Source organism: Zonotrichia albicollis, chromosome 1 (genome assembly GCF_047830755.1).
Source record: "Zonotrichia albicollis isolate bZonAlb1 chromosome 1, bZonAlb1.hap1, whole genome shotgun sequence".
Classification (NCBI taxonomy): domain Eukaryota; kingdom Metazoa; phylum Chordata; class Aves; order Passeriformes; family Passerellidae; genus Zonotrichia; species Zonotrichia albicollis.
In genome coordinates, this window is record NC_133819.1 from 46,741,447 (window position 1) to 46,763,982 (window position 22,536).

Here is a 22,536-nt window from a genome sequence, read left to right on the forward strand (position 1 = left end):
ACTTCACCCAGTACTGAAACAGAGCCACCCCTGGGGTGGAATGTGGTAAGTATTCAATAGTACATAGCAACACTCCACAACAGTTCAGGACACAGTGTGGAGAAAATACTGTATCCCACTGAGACTGCAGGGTGAATCTTGTTAGACAGCATATCTCTTTGCCTGTTACTTTTCCTTCTTAGTGGTAGGTTGCATTCCACCATCTTTTTGATGACTTTGAGGATCCAGGAGCTTGCTTCTAGGTCCCCCCAAATGATCTTTGCCTAATGATCCTTGCCTGACAGCTCAAAGGGCTGTGATGCTCTATTCAATAGGTTGTCCCCCCTAATAAACACGGTCCCTCTTACTTTCATGCCTTGGTACTATGATACTGGTTTAAAAAGAGGAGGATATCATCTGTAACCAGTTGTAACAGTGGCAGCACTTTTTTCATCTGCCTCATTCTTGTAACTGATAACTACTTTTATATTCAAAACTGGGCAAATGCATTGAATCAACAAAGTCTGAGACCCAAAACAATGCATTTTTCCAAGGAATCTTAGCTTTCAATGTTCTCCGTATGACATCTAAGCTGGAAAATATAGCTGAGGTGGGGAAAGGGCGAAGGGATTTGTGCCAGTTGTGCTTAGCTCTAAGTTCATGCTTTGGTAACCCAGATTGGGACATTGATAGGCCAACAACACATTGGTTATTAAAAGCAGATGAACATTTTTTTCCTGTTGTCTGCAATGATGACATTATCTTGAGATAAAAGGAAATTGCTGCAATAACTCTTACTTTCTATTTGTTTTCCATCACATTTTGCACTATATGTTTTTGTTTTACTAACCCACAGAGGTGCTGAGTGTACCCACTATCAAAAAAAAAAAAGAAAATAGAGTACTCTTTTGTTTTTAATCTCCTTTGTATGCATTTATCCTTTGCCATTGTCTTTCCTTTTCTAGCATAACACTGAAAATCTCCTGTCTTGTAAGGAGTATAGGGGAATATAATGAGAAATTTTGTTCTGTCATAGCAAAGGCACAGGTGGTTTCCATTATAAGCTCAGCTGGAGCTTCCTTCCATGCCAGCAGCTTCCCACAACTGAACTGCAGTGCTCATCTCTGCCCTTTTTGGTGGGAAATGTGGAGAGGAAGTGGAGTACAGCTCTGACAGATAAGGGATTACTCAAATGGCTTCTGTCACAGTTTGGGGATTAGGTTTAGTTTTGAATCCATTTATTTTGTGAGTCCTGTTTGTACTTGTGACAGTCATGAATGAGGGCATTCTGCTGGCAGGCATTTGGCATCTAAGGAGCAGGATTGGATGCACAATGTCTGGAAGGGTGCAAGAAAGCAATCTGGCCAGTTTGGTATCTCCTCTCTCACCTGCTCAGAGCAACAGGGCCTTTTACAAACACAAGTGTTGTCTGTACCTGTGCTATCTCCTCTTGGCCTGCTGCGGGAGGAAAGAGTACGTGACTGGAAATCTTTTTGGAACAGAGTCTGACTGGGGGAAAAAACATAGTTTGCCCAGCTATAACCGCTTACCCAAAAAGGGATAAATTCCTTTTTGAGTTAGGAAATTGGTGTGCAGAGTTGATAGACTTACCAAGGCATTACAGGATCTATTAGAAAACAGAGAGGGGAGATGCTGTGCCATGAGGACAGGGAAGACAAAGAAGGGAGAGGAGACCGATTCAAAGGATAAAATTTAAGCTAGAGCCAAGGTGCTTCATGGTAACATTTTCTAGAATAGAAAAGAGGTGAATATGATAGGGACATAGTAGGAAAGCTTGAATGGTGTGCAGTAAGTCAGGACATGTATTGTATTTGCGGGGTCCCCCGTGGCAGGGAGGAAAGAGGAATCTGACTCCATGTTCTTAGAATTCTAATTTATTATTTTAAGGTACTATATTATATTAAAGAATACTATACTAAACTATACTAAAGAATACAGAAAGGATACTTACAGAAGGCTATAAACTAATAATAAAAACTTGTGACTCCTTCCGGAGCCTGACACAGCTTGGTTGCGATTGGTCATTAAGTCAAAACAATTCACATGAAACCAATGAAACAACCACCTGTTGGACAAACAATCTCCAAACACATTCCAAAGCAGCAAAACACAGGAGAATCAAATGAGATAATATTGTTTTCCTTTTTCTCTGAGGCTTCTTGGCTTCCCAGGAGAAGAATCCTGGGCAAATTGATTTTTCCAGAAAATATGACAGTGACAGACATGTTCAATTAGATCAGTTTGCTTTCAGAGCCCTGTCCAGCCTGACCTTGAATGTGTCCAGTTATGGGGCATCTACAACTTCTAAATTCTCAAAAAACTAAAATTAGGGCAGAAGGTTGCAAGAAAATAAAGGGAATGCCCTTCTACATGGCATGTAAATTGCAATACACCTTCCTGCAGGATGTTGTGGAAACCCAAAATGCAAATGAACTGGACGAATTTATGAAAGAAACATCAATTGAGAGCTAACAACTTTCCTGTGCTTTTATTTATGTAATGTTTGAAAGATTATTTTTATTCTTAAAGGTAAAGAAGGGTTTGATTTTAGGCAGAAACAGAAGGCAGGGAGAGAAATGGAAAGCAGAAGTTACCCAGTTTATTCTAAAAAATTGGATCATGCTTAACTTTAAACTTGTGAGTACTGACACAGAAATAAATGGAAAAATGTGTGTGCTAAAATGTACGCATAGATTAAGTTTTTCCCAGGTTTAGTGCCATGGCATGTGGCACCATGTGAACATTGCAATTGCAAGTCAACAGATTTTTAAATTTTCTTTTTCCCTGCACTTCAGTGTGAAAATAAGTCTAGTCATTGCCAGAGAAGTTTTGGGTTTTTTCCCCTCTATTGGTTAATTAGGAATTGGAATCAGTAGATAAGGAACAAGATGTGTAGCTGTTTTGGGGCATATGAAAATAAGGGGGTGATCAACGAAAGCACTTCTTTCTCTTCCCACTTACTAGGAGAACTTGCTTCCTACTGCCTTCCTGCCATGTCTGAGCATTATCAGTCCAGCTTACAAAGGTGATATAACATGCTTGCTCTGTACTTTCTGGAGATAGATGATAAGTGCCCACTGGATTCCTTTCAGGTTCTCATCACCATGCTAAAAGACTGCTAAGGAGCATAATCATGATCATGTTCCAATTAGGTTTGGGTAACTCTGAACTCATTTGTGAATTAACGTTCTAAAAAGAGTTTTAAAATGCTGTTGTTCTATTTTGCTTAATTGACAAGTTGTATTTTTAAGCCAACATGTTACCTGAGCAACTTTAAGCAGGCTTTTGGACTCCAGAGTTTACTTTAATCCTGAAACTTAATTTTGTAGGAAGAAATAATCCCCAAGTTAATTAAAAGTGGATAAACAAAAATTATTAGATATGAGAGATTAATAAAATGTTACAACGGATTTGTTTATTTACAAAATGCTTATGATATTACAGTTCTAAATGCAATCTTTGCAATACAACATGCATTTACCATGAAAAGATAGGAACCACAGCTTTTTAATTCATCAAGTGACTTTTAAGGTCATCAACGAAATAAAAAGTTGCGCTTTATCCACAGAGAAACAGCTGAAATAATATTAATCTTGATATTTTGAAGCCATTTTTATTCCTATGTATTCATTCACAGTGAAGGAAATAAGCAGAATGATATCTTCAAACTTTAGGAATTTTTCCCAATTTAATTTTCTTTATATTCCAGAAATAGCTAACCTCTGTGTCCCAGGTTTTGAATGAACTTCCAGTTTATTTACACAGCCGTTCTTAAATTTGGTTTTCTATTTCAGTGATGAACAAATCTTTCTAATTGTCTGCAAGAGTTCAGCAGATGCTTCAAACCAGAAATATTGGCTTAGCTGGCAACTGGTCTGACTTGTGGCTTAGGTACCAGAGAATGTATGGCCCCAGCTCCTTGCTTCTCTGGTCACAAACTGCAAACTGGGCAGTATTCTTGCTGCTCCTTGAGGGATATTGTTTATTTTTATTTTTGCAAATCAAATATAAACCAGGTGGCGAAAGACTAAATAGCCAAACCGTAGTCAGGAAGTGGTTAGAAACAAAGCAACAGTAGCCTGTTGATTCTCAGCCGGGTGACCCAAGCGGGGGACCTGGTCCCAGTATCTATGTATATCTAAATTACTGCTCCTTCTGTGGAGCAGCTGCCAGGAATGACTTGAGGATTTGAGGCTATGGTAAAAGATGATGTAGATGTGGGTGTAACTATGTTCCTGGTATTGTTCTTGTTTTGTTGATGAATATGGTAAAATGATATTTTTCTGAAGTGTTATGTTTATACTGTGAATTCTGCTACCTCAGTTCAGCCAGTGTCCCACAGAGAGCTTGCATTGCTGTGTCCCTGCCTGCCATTTAATCTTGCAAGCCTGGCTGAAGGTTTCACTGCCAGCCACAGTCTTTGGTCAGTGCCATCCATCAGAGGTGATGGAGAATCACCATGGTTCAAAACTGGTCTTGCCCTTCCCCCCTCCACCGATGCAGCTTGGTGCAGCTGTATTCCCATACTACTTGTTTTCCTACTCCATGTGCTCTAATGGTTTTTAGGACACTGGTATTATATACAATTGGTATTTTTAGACACTATATAGTATGTCCTTATCTCTCTACACGTTGCTCCTCTGACTTTCCTAATTTCTTCTTTATTGATAAAGTGTGTATATCTTTCTTAACAAAAAGCTTATTCTACCATTGTTACTGTGTTATGGAACTGAAGTTGAAGGCTTCTGGGGAAATATGTCTGCCAGTGCCTTCTAGTGAGGAAAACATCAGCATCCTTCCTAATCAGCAGGGAACCTTCTGGTATAAAGTTTCAATGTGCAGAGTAGCAAATTTCGTAAACAGAAGTACTGTTATTTTATAAAGAAGATTATCTTGCTGTAGAATGACTTATTAAAGCAAAACCTTTTGCATAAGCCAGGTCATCTGGCTTTCAAACACACTGTGGAAAAAAAAAGAGAGAAGTCCACCAGACTATTAGTTTTCCTGTGGAGAAAAATCTGCTGAATCTGCAAAAGCACAGTGTAGTGAGTGTCATTTCTGTCTCCTTTATTCCATAAGTGCTCCCTGACAAATGAGGAAACTGTCCATGTTGGACATAATTTGCTTGGATATGTGCTTTACCTAGACTTAATCCTTCTAGTACTGGCAAATTGAGCTCACTATCCAAGCAATGGCAATTTCAGTAGACAATGTGTGTTATATTCCAGATCACTATCTCGTAGTTTGTATGTCACTAGCCATGAGATTAAGTGCTCTGTAATGTGCGTATTACAGCTATTTCTTACTTCCTCTTGTGTTTTGTTTGATGTAAAGTAGATATGAACAAAAGCAGATAATGATTTCAGAGCCAATGTATTGCATATGTATGTGCCTGGAAGGAAAAGCAAGAAAAATTTGGACCTAGAAATAAAGGAAAATTTTGGGCAGAGAGGAATAACTTCCTTACAGATGTGATTCATTCTTCATTTGAAATTTTTACTTCAAAAAGCTCAACTTGAAGTTAAGGGTTTGTTGAGTAAATTATTGGGTGAAATTCTATATTCATTATTATTCCAGGCATCCAACTAGATGGTTGTATTGAGAACGTCATAGCTGAAGCCCTTTTGTTCTTTAAAATCTGTGAAAAGTGAGGGTGGCTTGCATATGTTTTCATGTTACCGTGCTTTGTTTCCTGAAGTGGTGTGCCCCAGTGAACAGCAGCATTCTAAAGGCTGCTCAATAATACCTAGTATTCCTTTAAAATAGACATTCTGGTCAGTTTAGCTCCAGCAGGTTTTCTTTTTCATTGACACAGAGGTGCTCTGTGTTTGCTGTGCATGTGCCAGATGTGTAACTACATGGTCCTTTCCCCGCTGATCCATTAAAGTGTCACTTTGGTGGTGCACCTGTAGGGTTGTGTGGTAGCAGCTGAAAGAACTCCACATCATTCTTATGCTTCTGAGGATGAGGACCTTCCATTTAGTCTTCATCCAGAGCTATAGGTTTAAAAAAAACAAAAAACCCAAAACCTCATTATTTCCTTTTGAAAACGAGCTCCCGTTTTGCAAACCCTTACTGGGAAGATTTTGCCCCATAGATTCCTGTTCTCTCCTTTATTCTGTGGGCAGCAACCCATTGAAATTGGTTTCTACCTTTTTCCTTGAAATTTTCTCTATGCCTTGAGAGCAGCTGAGGGCCACAAGGGTGAGCAGAGGGGTTACAGCTCTCCTGGTCATATCTCGTGGGGGCTGTAGGGCTGTCCTCTGTGCTCAGGACACGCGGGGTCTCCAGTGCTGGCACTTGGTTTGTACATGTGCATGGAAGTGTCTGATCCTGCCAGGGTGTTCATACACAGGTGGGACAGAGCTTGTGAGCCCCATGCTCTGTTCTGCAGAAACACGATGGTAAAAATTGGGGATCTCAAATGGTGTTGATTCTCCTCTCTTCAAATGATGCAATCAGTACAATCTTTTTACAAAACATTTACAGTCAGGAAGGAATTTTTAGAGGTATTCATTTGACCCTGCTTTTTAAATTATGATTGTTCTTTAATGTGTGGCATTTTTATAAAGCTGACTGGTGGCAAAATTGTAGGGTTATTTTTTAAGTTTAATACCAGCCTCTAACTTAGAAGTGCTTCCTCATGGACTATTTTCCTAGTCATATATGTAGTTAAGTGTCATGGTGTGGCTTTTGATTTTGAAGGGTTTTTTGGTTCTCCAAAATTTCTCATCTAATGTTACTTTTTTCCAGGGAAAGTCATAAATGCAATTTTTTTTCCAATGAATGGAAATTAATGGTGAATTAATTTACATAAACTTTTTCACACAACTTCAGTGACTGAGATGTGGATTGTAGGGAGCCAAGCTGAAAGTACATCTATTTTTATTTAACATGGAGGAATTGGACTTATTGAAATGGGACATTTGGTTTTGTTGAACTAGAACATATCAAAATTATAATTTCAAAATGGTTTCCATCCAGTTTTTTTTTATTGAACAAAAATATCTTTCATTTTTAATCTGCTTTGAAACCTTATGTAACCAGGACTGTTGATTCATGTTATATCTCCTCACCCTTTTTCAACCCTCATGACTAGTTTCTCATGAAGAGAGATAAATTTCTCAAAAATATGTAATTTCATACAGTTTTCGTAGAAGTTGCCAGATGGGCATAAAGGAGAAGTTCAGATTACTAGAGGGAAGGCTCAAAAATAATGAATTTAGGTCAGAAGTGTGGTTTAATATGAATTTGAATAAGTATGGCTTTACCTCAAAAGCAGCCTAATTGTGGTTCTTGCTTGGGAAGAAATTAGTAAATGTGAAAGCTGCTGTGAGGTGAGATGAGAGGAAACTTAGGTGACTTTAGCTGGGCAAACTGTGGGAGAGGAAGTATGTAAATCTGACAAAAAAATCAGATACGGGAATCAGCATAGGAGCTTTTAATTTCTGTTCTTTGTAGCATTGCTGATCTGAAACTTAATAAAAAGGTTCTTTATTTGCCTTATTTACATGTTTTGATATAGCAAATACCAACATTTTCCATAATGCAAGCATTCAATTTCCAGAATTGAGTTGCAATTGCAGACTTTGCATGGCTCCAAGTATTTAGTGATACACACATATCTATATATGTGTGTTTTTATATATGTGTGTATATATGTATGTCCAGTACCAGTATTGAAACTTAGCCTTAAAAAAATTCTGATTTTGTTGATCTGGCCTCTTAGTACTTCAGTGTTGTATTCAGATCTCAGAAGAACTGCCTTTGCGAAGGCAGTTTTGCTCTTTGCCAAGTCAGATTTCAAACAAAAAAGCTGTTTTTACAGTCACCCCCAATTTTAGTGTTTGATATCTGCTATGAGCCAAATGTATGAGTTTTTAATGCAAATAGATAACTTGAGGTAGGAAGAATGAAAGACACTAGAAAGTTACCTGGTCTTTTTAATACTTCCAAGTGTTTCAAGTTGATTTATGGCCCTTATTTTATCTCAATATGTTCAACAATCAGCAGATTTACCATGTAAACCTCTGCTTTGTCCTCTTTGTTTTTCTTTCTCACTGTTGCAATTCAATATAATGAGATGCAAGTTGTCCTTTTATCTTCTTCCTTCTTTAAAGTTAGCAATGAAATGAATGTGGTTAAAGTTTTGTTAGCAACTTGTAAATCTTTAATGACTGTAAAAGATGATGCTATCTACTGTTTACAGTTTTAAGGAAAATGGTCTAAGGAGTGTCTTCCAGCTATCAGATCAAATATAAATAATGGTGATGGTGCAGAATTTGGCAGAGTGAATATAAGTATGTACATGATTACCTGATGATATATGACTGTATAGGTATATTTATATCATGATAATAATATTTTTCAGTTTTAATCTCAAGTATATTATCCTTTAAGTTTTCACCAGTAATCTAAGGAATTTGAAGAAGGCTGACTTTAGAAAGTTTTCTTTTTTCTTATTGATAATGTCTGTTCGTAATGTAAAAATCACACAAGTACAGCACAGTTCACTAGGAAAATGAGCTTAGTGTTCTCAGTTTGGTCCAAGTTGGACAACACGTTACTTGGCACAATCAAGGGGCCTCACTTTAAGAGAAGTATACGACTGAATATGCATAGAGTTTTTATTATTTGAGTGAGCTGAACTGTACACTTAGAGCTGAAAAGCCTTTGTGCTGCATCCCACCTTCTTTCAATTACACTGATTTTATAAGCACTGGATTTACAGCAAAAAAGTTTCCCAGAGAAATGCTGTTCTTTCTTATTGTGTATAGATAAAAGGATACATAGTTCTGCCTTTTATGTACTGTGTTTGTATAGACAAGAAAAGTTGTGTAAGTTTCTTAGAAACATTTTGATAAAAATGTTAGTGCATATTTTAAACAGAGGGTGTTTTTCAGAGAACCCATGTGAGATATTCAACAAAAAAATAATTTTGTTTTGTTGTCTATTGCTTTTGTGACTTGCCTGTTGAACAAAACCTACTTTTAAGTGAAAATGCCCTTTTCTTTTTCCAATCTTAATGGCTCCTTGAAAAAATGTTTGCTTCTATTGGGGTACAAGTCTTAAATTATGCATTCAGTTCCTGTGAATTCTTCTGTGAAGAAGGATGAGACTCATGCATTAAGAAATAAGCTGTTCCAGTCCATGGAAAGTGTGTCATGTGCTGAAAGACTATGACAGAATAAACTGCCAGTAGAGGGCTTCCCATTGTGAAGGTCTTCACAAAGAGTCTCAGCTACCAGTTGGAAAGAACTAGCTCAAAAACAGAATTTAGTCAAAGCATGACAGAAGTCCTCAGTCTGGTGTGTCTAATGCTTTGCTTGGAGGTGTTGAGCATGAGGGCCTGAATTTTCAGACAGTGATTGCAATAAAAGGATGGGATTGTTAAATTAGGGCCTTGCAGTTGACTCATGGGTTGAAGAGGAGCTATTGAATCTCATTTCAAGAGGGAAATGAAAGAGTCTGTGTTCTGTATACAGTTCTGTCTTGGACCTGAAGTTGAAATGCACCGGGCATTTTAGATGGCTTGAGCTGAGGTTAAATAAATAAACTGTGAAGTTAAGTGCAGTTATCAACTACTCAGTCAAACAAAAAATAAGGCAGCCTTTTTCATATACTCTTGGCCTTCTTGGAGGTGCCAGAGGAGGAACTTCAGTATTAAGGGTGTTGAAAATAGCTAGTAAAGCAGAAGCCAATGCTAATAAACAGTTTTGGAAGTACTATGAGTGGTTTAAGCATAGTCTGGATTATTGTTATTACTGTGTTAAATCACAGCAATCAAATGGCCAAGCATTGCTTTGAATGATTAAGTGGAACGGCCGTCAATGAAAAGCCTTCAGGCTGCAAAGCAGACACAGGGATGGGCGTGGTCATGGTCAGCTCTCCCAAACATTACTTTGGATGCTGTTGTAGATACAGGGCAGGGTGTTACATGATATTTTCAGGACCTGGCAGATTTTAGTTTGGTTTGGATGTTTTTTATGTACCTTGGCAGGCATGTATATCCCTGCAGCCATACAGCACTCTGCATTAATGGCTGAAGTAACACCTACTGGTGAGGCAGAGTCAATCAGCAACAGACTGCTGTTGACTCATGACTTCAGTTGACTCATAATCACATTGAAATTTGAGGGTCACTTTTGTTCCCACCCTGAAGGCCAATGCCAGTTCCTGTCATGAATTTGAGTACCCATTGATTAAGAAAGTAGATGATGTGCTTTGTGGACAAATGAGCCAGGGCCTTTAAGGAACATATGGCAGGGCCTTGTATTATTTCCATCAGTCAGTTAATTAAGATTATTTATTCCTGTTTATAATAGTCTACACCCAAGGTTTTAGGTAGATTGCACTAATAACAGAATTATAGAAGCATAGAATCGTCTAAGTTGGGAAAGACTTTTTAGATCATCAAGTCCAACCATTGAGCTCAGTGTGTCATTGAGTCCAATAAAGAGCTCAGTGTGTCAAAATGATACAAAAAGATCTCACTGAGAGAGGGATTTATTTCAAACTGTATTCAGAGTTTATCTTCTTCCTCATATATTTTTGCCTTTCCTGGAGGAGCCTGGAAAAACAGATGAGGCTTGAAGTATGCCAGGTCTGGGTATTGTCTGATGAAGATAGCATCATATGCCAGATAAAGGGATTTTTAGATGAGATTTAGAGACCAAATAAAGGAAGAGGGCATTTTGATCCTGGAAATCCTGGGATTTAGAAGGTAAAAAAGTATTAGGAGCATTTCTATGGTGTCATTTAAGACAGTCTTGGCTTGAAAGGGAAGCAACATTGCAGCGTATCTGAAGATAGGTATCTCAGTATGATCCACTTCAGATTTACAAATTTAAAGTCATTTAGCTTATCATCTTATGTATGATGGTAATAAATATGAGAACAGCTCATTCTTTTTTAAATCTGTTGCTTGTTAAAATGATTGGCAATCCTTTTCCAAGCTACTGCACTGGAACTCAGGCTGGTAAAAGCTTTGGAATCTTTTAGGCAAATACTACTGCTGGTGGCACAGTTTGATTTCTCCTGTGTGGGTGCAGAAGATATGGCTGTGTTAAGCCTATTCCACCATGCCTAAAGGAACCATCTGTCTTGAGCTGCTGGGTAGTCCATACAGCAACCCATTGAATTTGGATTCTAATGCCTGGACCTATTTCAACAGTGCTTCAACAGTTTTATTGCCTTCTGGAAGGCATGAGAGAAGAGTAGGTGCTACTTTAAACAGTTTATTTAAAAATTTGATACATGTTGTTGTTCATATGTTTTGCTGTTTCCTTGTTCATCATCTATGGATTAAACTTGTTATCTTCATGCTTGAAGGAGTGGTTTTCAGTCGTTCAGTCATGCATTTCTGCTGGCCTGTTTCATTCAGGTTATTTCATATCTTTGCACATTTAGCTGAAAATACTGTGAGGATGATGTTTATTTTCTTGTTTAGTGGGATTTCATGGATGAGAGGCTGCAAAACACTTTCACCATTCCAAGTAAGGATTAAACCAAAACTGATCTATACCTTAACTTGCAACTCCTTTCTAAACATTTCTTCCAACAATATCCTTGGTTGCAGCAACAAGACCTGTAAACTGCAAATGCACTAGGAGAGAAGAAATAGCATCCAGCTTACTGTAATGTCCTCACAGAACAGATAATGGGCAGGCACAGTAGGAATATGTCTACATTTTGATAAATCTTCATCTACTGTATTTGAATTTCAGTTTTGCTGTAACAAAATGTCTCTCAGTAACATTTCTCTCACTATAATTTTGCTGAAACTATCACCTTGAGAGGCTCCAATGGAGCTTTTGGAGCTTTTGTGAACTTTGATGTAAAGCTCTCCTGCAGTGAGAGATCAGAACTGCCATGTGTAAAAGCAGAGACTCCTTTGAGAACACTTTCTTAGGAAACAGATGCTGTTCTGTCCCAAAGATTTAAACAAAATTGTATTGAGTTAAATGTAATATAGGACTTAGGCATTTCCTTGGGTGATGTCACCAGATTCTTCTTAGACTTATAACCTCCCACAAAAACCCCATATCAACATTACTTGCAAGTCATGGGCACAGTAAAGTGTAAAAGATTAAAAAAGAAAAAAAATTGTTACTGAATGGATGTTGTTATCAGGGAAACCTGAATTTCATACTTTAAGAAAGATCACTATTTGCATTAATTAATAATATTTAACTGGTAATGTTTTACTACTCATCAGAATAAAAAGAGAAAACTAGTTGGCTGGAAAGGACTGTATAGTATGAAAATTAGGCTTGACTGCATGCATTTACATGTGTGAGAATTCCTACAGGACTCCTTAAGTTCAGTTGAATTACTTATGTGTAAACCACAGTAAGTGTTTACAGTACCTGACCTTAAATCAAGGATTTTTTTTTTTTTAAACTATCTGTGGTATACCCTTTAACTATGCTGGAATTCGGCACTCTGTTTTAAAATGTGCCAAGCCACTGATGTTGTCTAAACTTCCTCCAGAGTTGGAAAGAACTGCACTGATTGATAAATTGAAACACTGCACTACAAAAGGTCTCCGTCTCCTTGCACTTCAGTGTATTTTCTGGAATTTTTTAATCTTATTAGATCTCTAAGGATTGTTTTTTGATTTGGCATGTTTGTCTTTGCTTTCTTAGCTTTATTCAGGCACTTACTCTGTTAATCAATAGTCAATGTTATATAACCACCAGAATGAAATCTTGCTTTTCCTAGCATCTTTTGTATCCAGTTCTGTGAAAAGTCTGTGAAAAGTCTGTGAGTTGTGTTTCATTGTAAATTCACACCATTCACATGACAGGAATTTATTTTGAGCTGTGTCCTTGCAGAAAACAGTAATTTCAACATAACCTGCATTTGTTGTGGGAATCCCATCGCAGTGACATTTCCTGAAAATTTGAAATACTGAACTGGCTGTCTATAAAAGTTGAGCATGTTTTCCCTAAAGTCACAAAAAATTATGAAAGCTATATTGGTTTCCTGCAGTCTGACTGTACTTAGTTTTTATTGCTTCCTGAGCCCATGAGAAAATCCATAATAGATTTAAAACTGTTACTTTCATCATTCCAAGCCTTAGATGCTGGTGTGTTGGCTTCTACTCTCTTTCTGGAGGTGATAAAAGGCTCAGTCCCACGAAGTGCTGCCCTCCTTCTGGTTCTGCTGATTGGTGTGAGGTTGGAGGACACAGAAATTTCTAGTTGCTGTTCAGCTTTGGGCTATAAGAATCCTTAATTGGATCATCAAATCTGAGTAGGTTTACTGTTTTTGTTGTGAGTACTGAAATTCCCATTATGGTTACTATGGCCAACATATGCCTGGAAATATTCAGGGGTGTAGCAGGAGGTAACTCACTTCCATTTGTGTGAGAGAAGACTGTTAGCAGTGGGAAAGTAGTGGATATAAGGAGGTCTTTATTATGTTGAGATATTAAGACCGTTTATAATACATATCAGATAAAAAATAAAAAGTGCTTTCATGCAGGAATTGGACTTGATGGACTTGATCCTTGTGGGTCCCTTCCAACTTCACCTGTTCTGTGATTCTATTACACACTGCCGCTCCCTTCCTCAAAAATCCCCTTGCATTTGCAAATATATGATTTTATGAAAAGGGGCAATGGCACCAAAAATCCCCAAGACAACAACAAGAAATATCAGAAACAGACTGTTGGTGAGCAATAGAAAGGAGTTGTGTCCATTTGTAAGACATTTAATCTGTTATTTAGTACAGGCTCTTTTTATTTTGTTCTTTTGCTTTTAAGCCAACCCTGAGATTGATCAAAAGATTGCATTGGGGAAAAATCTCCTGAAAGCATTTTTCTGATATACTGTAGCTTAAAAATTGTGTGAAATTCAAGATTGGAAAGTATTATACAGAAGTAGTTTATCCTTCTTTTTTTTTATTAACACATTTTTCTTCAAACCTCTTTCTCTACCAAAGTATTTTTTCCCACAAGACTCCAAAGGAAAAATTACATCAAATGGTAAAATCCTGTTGTATGTTATTTCCAGAAGAATCCATGGAAATCTTGAATATGATTTTATCATTTGCACTGTAATGTTCCATTTTAACAAGGAGCAACATACTGAAGAGTATTCAGTTGCTGAATACTTGATGGTAAGCAAAAGCTGATGTTTCTGTGAATATTACACAGCACTTAGGAATTTGTAGCACCTCAGATCTGTTGTACAATAATAGAAGTTAGAAATGGAAAACTTGTTGTATCAGTTTGACCATCTCCCTGACCACCAGATTTTTGTCTTCATTGTGGTACTAATTTGAAAATGTCATAAGCCATGTGGCTTCCACTACTTCCCCAGGGAAAATACATGACATTAAAGCAGCCTTGAATATTCCTTTCCTTGACTTCATCTTCTTGATCCTTTTTCATATCTGTTTTACTGAACAATTCCTAATGTTGCTCTGCCTGTAGCTATTTTGTTTCTCTCCCTCTTTTCTGTTTTCTACAAAATCACACAATAATTTATGCTGTTCTTTTTGAATTTCTTCTATTTTATTATATCTTTCTGGTGTTGAGGAGCCATGGGCTATAATGGACACACTGGAAATCTCTACTGGAGAAAGTGATGTTTATGTACAAAGTACATAATGTACTGAGTTTTGTGGCCCTACAAGTTAAACTCATTCAAGAAGCACAGCACAGGCTCTAAATACAAGTTTGTACCAGACTCTTTATTCCAGAAAAAAAGTGAGGTTTTTTTCCCCACTATAAACTTAGTAGACTTTTTATTCTATGTTTTACTGAAGATGGTGTTATCCAAAGCAGCTTGTACTTTATATGGATGTATCATAAATAAATTTGTTGAAAGCTTCATTCTAACAATGATATCAGGCGTGTTAAGAGAATAACTGCACTATTTTGACTTAAGTTACAGGTACACACTAACAAGAATAGAGGTCTGTGAATAGCTGGCTGGTTTTGGGTTTTTTAAAAGTTTCTGGCTTGAAGAAAAAAAAGATTGGACCGTTTGTTTTTTTGGGGTAAGCTCCAATGATTTATTCAGGTTTCTTTTTTTTCTCCTCAAATGAAGTATTTCAGTTAGACTTCCTATCAACTAACTTTTTTAAAATATATATATGTATATATATTCTAGGAAGTTTATTTGCAATGCTTCAGTGGGAAATGAAGATCCAAAGGATTTTAATTTTTTTTAAATGCTGTAGTTATTTAATTTTTAACCAAATAATTCTGATAAATTCAGCAGAAAATAGACCTATGCTTTATTTGACCCGTATTTATAGATTTCAAATGAAAATAATCTCAGCTGAAAAGTTTGCTCAGTATTAGCTCAAGTGACATTATGTAGATGAGGAATGTTTGGAGGTTGTAGGTCTTCAAGACATTAATTGTGAGCTGCAGGCAACCTGTAATAGATATATGTGTGTGTGTGTGTGTGTGTGTGTATATGTATATATGTATATGGTATCGGTGAAGGCTCTTAGATCTTCCTGCAGGCAGACTCTGGATGATTGTCTCCAGGAGTAGGATTCACTGCTATTCATATGAAAATGGTGGAAAATCTTGCCCTAAAGCTACCCTACCCCTGGAGTTTTGCCTATCTGTCATGGTGATAGAAGATAAAGGATTTGTTAATAGTCAGCTGACTGGTCCTCCGTCTGGGAAGTCAACACAACAGCACAACGAATCAGGCAGGCAAAAGACTGATTGCTATGGCATTGCTTCTCCCCAGGAAAAAGCTAAGAGCTATGTCCACACAAAAAAGACCCTGGCTTTAATATATTATAGTCTGTTTAATCTCAAGGTGCATGGTCCAAGTGTTTTTGCTTCTGAAAGCAAATTCTTAAAGACCCAACTCTTCTGAAAAGCCTAATAGGATTGTGGGTTGCAGTGAATGAGAAGATATAGGCATGAAGAAGAATAAATTGAAGCAACAGTGTTTGTATGGCCATAATTACTTAAGTCTTAGATTTGTATTGTGCATATTTGGCTTAGAAGCCACTGAATTAATTTACCTCCCTGATAAGGGCAGATAGCTAATGAGAAAGAAGGGAGGTTTGGCTACTGAAAAGCAAACTCATTTGCAGGATTTACTTCCTGGCAAGAAATATCAGTTCCAGCTGAAATGTGTCATTTGTGACTTCTTGAGATCATCTCTAAATGAAAACAATCAATTTTCAAAACCTTTGCAAGCTTTCCGGGAAAAATGTCCAGGATTTGGTAGGTGATTGTGAGACGTCAGGTATTTGGAGAAAATGAGTATTTTTCATCCAAAATTTTGGCTTCATCAAAATGGTACTTCATATAATAATGATCCTTGACATGATTTTAGGTAGGTGACTGTTTTTTAAACAGGTTGTCATTTTACAAGCATACAAGTTTGCTTTGTAATAATTTTTGGATTTTTTTTTGTTGTTTCTAAGAGGAACTTAAAACACTGTTACTAGAGTCCCGTTTACAGAGCTCTACATTGCTTCAAATTAACTAGCATGTCATTCATCTTGATCTCCTTAATATATATGTATGTAAGCTGGGTTTGGTGGTTTGACAGCTCCTAAGTTCTTAGAGAATGTGTTTATTCCAACTCTGTATATGTGGAGTGTGTGTATGTGTGTATTTATATTTATATTTACATGTGTATGTAATTGGAGTCATTGGAAGAAGCAGGTGGGAACCTTGGGAAATTTTAGTGATGCCACTGGATGTTTTTCCTGGTTTTCAAACTTTATATGAGAAATATTTCATATGTCTTGGGCATTTTCCAAATACCAATCAGAAGAAAATCCCAAAGAAACCATACTGAGGGCTAATACCTAGAGGCATGAGTGCACAAAATCTTTGTAAGTTGTTTAAAACTTAATTAAAAAACCCTATGTGGACATTTGGTAAATGTTGTCTTTGTCATTGTTACCTCCTTATTAACTCCATTGTGTTACACGGCTACTACATGCCACTATTTAAGTCAGAATGACAAAAGGAAGACTTTAGCAAGGTTTTTGTGAGTTTTGTGGGAATAGACCCTCCTCTTTCCCCAAGGTCAGAGCTGCCCCTCCTACCCCTGCTATTTTGTGGCATTTAGAAACGTAGCAGGGGATACCTTGGTGTAGGTTGGATTTGTCGTGTTAGTCGCAGTTGGTGGGGGGCACATTTACAGGGGTGGAAATGGTTGTTTCACATTATCCACCCTGTGATGTATATGGTCCCTTAGGACAAAGCAAAGTTCACTCAATGAAGCCCTTTCTCTCAGTCACACTAAATGAAAAACAAATTTATTTGTTTTACACAATTCTTTAATAAATGAGTCAGCCGTGCTTCCCACTTATTCAACTACCATCACTCCACTTCCTGATACAAAAATCTGAGCATTTTTAAATAATGTGTGCAGTGGTCAGTGACTCACTGTGACTTGGGGAGGCAATGCTGGGGCCCCTCTCAGCTTATTAGCCCATTAAAAGTGATACAGAATGCCAATGAAGTCCAGTTTCTCCCATTAAAGCAGTACAGGAAAGTTTGTAGCTTGTTGATTTTACAGTAATCTATTTTGCACTCACTCTTACTAAACTGTGTCTGTTTGATAAGCAAGACTGGTGCTTTCCTCAATTTTTGAAAAGCCCTTTGGATTGTGTTTACAGAATGAAGGTTAAATACTAAGAAAAAGGAAGTGGTATACATTTCCTCAAGTAGTTTTTAATGGAAAGAAAATTATTAATAATGAATAGATGGGCCTTCTTGAAAGAAGAATTATGATTTTCAGAAATATGACTTAAAGGTGCTGGGAAAAATCTGTCATCTTTTGTTAACAAAAAAGCAAAATGCTATTAACTTTGGTCATTTGGAACATTTAGTTTTGGATCCAAAATTTTATGAAAAACAGTTACTTTAAAGTTGTAGTTTGTTCTAAAGCTGTCTTATGTCAGGTCTAGAAATAGCAATACTGACCATTAGGCCAGGAGACGGGGTGGGTTTTTTCCTCTTTTAGGTGGGAATAGCTGAAGAACAGGGTGCCTCCCTTTTCTAACTTAATCTGAACTCAAAATAACTTTTGTCTTGTTATAACAGCTCTTTTCTGAGTCACTGTATGAAAAACGGACTGGAAGTATTGGATATTGTAGATCAAACACTTCAAAGCCAACTTTGACTTAGTTTTATGCATGCTTTAGAGTAGACTAATGTACAATAGTATCCAGGAAACTCAGCCAGTAATTCATAAGGGTCCAAAATGTTCTCCTCAGCATGAATCATAGCAGCATAAATGATAGGATTGGAGAAGATCCTTTAGGTCATCCAATTCAAAACCTGTGTATCTTCCTTTTCACTATCCCCACTAGAATTTCATCTGCCCTATCTCTGCAAACTTCCCATATCCCTGACTCAGCCACCTCCCTGGGTAGTTTCTTCCATTGCCTAATTATTTAACCTGAATATCTTTAAACCTTACAGCATCATGCTGAGTGTGAACAATTTATGACTACAGAAAATGATTCTTTCTCCTCCCTACTGCCATCATGCTCAAATATCATCTCTCCCTTTAAATGTGTCATTGGGTGGCTTTTTTGTTTTTTTTTTTTGTTTTTTTTTTTGGTTTTTTTTCTTCTAACTGCATGAATAATAATTCCAGGAAAGTTGGGGGTTTTCTGCTGTCTTTGGTGCTTCTGTCACTGGAACTGATTTTCTTTGAACTTTGTTTTCAAGCCTCAAAAGTACATTTTGATCTACAAATGAACTTTCTGTGACTCAGTGATATGTGTGTTTTAAGTCATGCTTTTGAAGAGGTGAATAACATGATTGAAGTGTTCTGTGTCTTTGTTTATAGAAGCTGCTTTCTTTGGGGTGCTAATTGACAAATACATGGCATTTGAGGGATTTAAGTGACTTGGTGTCAGATATGCTCCATCTCATGTTACTAATCAGGGTATTAATGTAATAATGTATTCTGGCTCTGTTTTGAAAACTGAACTCCAAAAGCTCTTGGAGGTGCTTGGAGTTGCCTACTGCTGAGTTAAAACTTACCATGATCATTTCCAAAAGCAGCTTCCCAGTTTGTAGCTGTGTTAATAAACAGAGACATAAACCTTTCAATATGCATTTCTCTAAGTGTATGTGCTCAGACCAGTGTTATTATGATAGGATTTTTGGATGCTCTCTAAAACAAAAACAGAGAGAACTTCATAATGGGGGATATGAAGATGAAAGGAAGCTTTTTTTTCCCTGATGAAATGAGGTAAAGAAGCCTTAATCTTCAGAATTTATACCTGGTATTTTTTAGGATCTGCCTAAGCTTGTTGGAATATGCTAATGAGAAACTTCTCTCATGTTAATTACCTCATCTGCTACAATGTAGAATGTGCCAGTTAGATCAATGTGACATTTATGTTGTTCTCTTAGATGATTAATAAAAGTTGCCTGTCAGAAAAAATACAGGGTAGAGGTGGGAAGGCTGGTTATTGCAAGCAGTATTTTCCTGATTCTGCATTGCCTCCCATTTTGGAGTTGCACAACAAAAATAGCTGCAGTCTGTGCCTCACCTGGCAGCTCACCCCTCCCAATTTACTCAGGTAGTAGTTCTTTGATCCATGCAGAAGTATTCCAGGTTCCCTATAGCTGGAACCTATAGGGCTGTTGTGCAGACTTGTGTGAAACCAGGGTAAATCCTGCTCTGTGACTGCAGTTCTGCCAGCCAGTAATTACAGTAAATGTGTTAGATTTAGTGGATCCATGGCTTTTCGTGAAAGTAACCATTCATGGTTCACTTTGGCACAGCAATTTGTAGAAATAGACACAAGGGTTACTTGTAAGAAGTTAATTTCAGGGGAGTAACAGATTTTGAAGGCAGTGTCTTGGGCACTGGGCACTATTTTTTGTCTCAAAGAATTTTTTTGGGTAAGTTTATAATTACTCTTTAATTTTTAACAGGCCATGTTTTCAGCCTAACAAAGGAAAAAAATGCATTATGATATAGCTTTAAGAGGTTGTTTTTTTTTTATTGAGGTTTTTTCCTCATTGAGAGGTTTTTTTCCCCCAGATATTTTTGTAAACCTCCCTTCTTTAATTTCTGTTTTGTTATGCTTCTTAGAGGTCCAGTAGCCAGCCAGTCCTCAAATGTCAAGAGGCTGAGGGCGCTGTGCAGTGGCAGTGTCATGGCTTAAATGTGCTACACCAATGCACGGTTGGTAAACTCTTGGCCTCTGGTAAATCTGCAACCATTCTTTTTGGGTACAAAGAACTGACCATAGTCAAAACTCCTTTTTTTCTGTTTCTCATTCAGACTTTGTGTGTGTCCAGCTTTTATAGGAGTGTGCAGCAGCCAGTTTCATAATTCTGGCACTATTTTTATTGACTGTGGTGTGAAATCAAGATATTCTCAGGTATTTTTTTTTAGGCAGGTCTCCAAACAGCTCAACAAAGCTATGTAGTCAGGAACAGTGTTAACTGTAGCTTACACGGTGAGTGTTTCACTGCCAGTGCACAACTTGAACACAGATACTTGCTGAGGAAAGCTCTGCAGAAGTAGCACAGTGGCAAAAGTTTGTTTGTTATTTCCACAGTGCATTTCAAGCAGTATCCCCTCTACCTTATATTTGTTAATCTCTCAGTCCTAGAGCAATACTTGTTTATCCTCCCCAATGTTTGTACCTCATCTTGGTTTCCTATAATCCACAAGTTTCCTTATCATGCTACCTACCTCCTTCCCCATGATCACTGATGAAACAAGATGGGACCTGCTGCTGGTCCCTTTGGCATCCCAGCGTGGGCAATGTGAGGAGAGCTTTGAACAAAGGAATGGCCTTTCGAGGGCTGACCTTTGGAGCCCCAAGTCAGCTCTTAACATGAGACTTTTAATTGTCCTTAAAAAAAAAAAGTGGCAACACCAGTAAGGGGAACTTCTCAGACCCTCAGGGCTTTGGGCTTCCAGCTGTTGCTGAAATTTTACTGCTTTAGTCTTTTTATCTCAAGGCTTGAGCTAACATTTGTTCAGTTTAGTACCATCACCCATGAAAATCACTGTAAATTCTGAAATCCCCAAGCACCAAAAACATTGGAAGTGTAAAATAAAAGCTGGAAAATAAATCTAGATTGTTTTGATCATATGAAATTGCACAGATATAAATGAAAGCACATGGATTTAATTCTATGGAGTTTGTTGGTGCTAATTCTGTGTGAACATGATTGTAAAAGCAATTAGGCTGACAGGAGACTGGTGGCTTTGGTTTAGAACATTGGATGTTCACATTTTTATTCTACTGATCTGCTGGATCGTTTCATTGTATGTAGAGGGATTTTAGCCTTCTTCAGAGAAGAAGGAAAAAAAGCATATCAAAACAAACCTCATAAAATCTGTGTGTTATTTTATTATTTGTCATATATCATTTGGAGATAGTGTCAATTTGTTTTGGATTGCTTAAATTAATTAAAAAAGTATTTAAATAATTTTCAATCTAAACTAAGAGTGCATATGTAAGAAGCTTCTGGGTGAAATAACAACTTCTAATTTTAGTCATTCAAGTATGTGTGTGTAAAAATTTGTGTGATCATACACTGTTTTCTTTCTTCCTAGATATTTGAAGCAACTTTCTATGAGTCCCTATCCCCTTTCCAAATTCTGTCAGGTTCATTATTGCTAAGATTATTAATCAGTCTTGGATAGGATAATAATCTTAGCAATAATGAACGTGACAGAATTCTTGGCTTATAGCAGAAGTTACCTTCAATGTAAGAGTATGGCTAATTTCCTTTTGCCCAAGCTGATAGTTTCCTTCCTTCCTTCCTTCCTTCCTTCCTTCCTTCCTTCCTTCCTTCCTTCCTTCCTTCCTTCCTTCCTTCCTTCCTTCCGCCACTTCCTTCCGCCACTTCCTTCCGCCACTTCCTTCCGCCACTTCCTTCCTTCCTTCCGCCACTTCCTTCCTTCCTTCCGCCACTTCCTTCCTTCCTTCCGCCACTTCCTTCCTTCCTTCCGCCACTTCCTTCCGCCACTTCCTTCCGCCACTTCCTTCCTTCCGCCACTTCCTTCCTTCCTTCCGCCACTTCCTTCCTTCCGCCACTTCCTTCCTTCCGCCACTTCCTTCCGCCACTTCCTTCCGCCACTTCCTTCCGCCACTTCCTTCCGCCACTTCCTTCCTTCCTTCCGCCACTTCCTTCCTTCCGCCACTTCCTTCCTTCCGCCACTTCCTTCCTTCCTTCCGCCACTTCCTTCCTTCCGCCACTTCCTTCCGCCACTTCCTTCTGCCACTTCCACCACTTCCTTCCGCCACTTCCTTCCTTCCTCTTTCTCTCTCTTTCATCTTTCTTTCTGTAAATCCTTGTTAATGAGTGTATGCATTCAATTTTCTATTGTTTTGCAACTTGTATTGTCATTTTTTTCCCCACAAAAAGGTACAGAATAAATGCAAGTAGTAAATTGGAGTAACTGTGTCTCAGATCATATGCCCAGTTGTTCTCTGTCATTTTTTCTGGTGCAAATGTAGTCCATGATTTTGTAGTTCGAACATGATATGTATAGAAAAGCTGATGTGAAATTGCCTTTATTGCACTTTTTTTTTTTATTTCTGAAC

At 37.7% G+C, this 22,536-nt stretch overlaps 1 protein-coding gene across 1 annotated transcript in view; it reads left to right on the top strand.

Annotated features, from left to right (window-relative positions):
* The window catches only part of BBS9 (Bardet-Biedl syndrome 9), a 295,956-nt gene that overhangs the window by 260,821 nt on the left and 12,599 nt on the right, over positions 1 to 22,536 (top strand). The window lies entirely within an intron of this gene.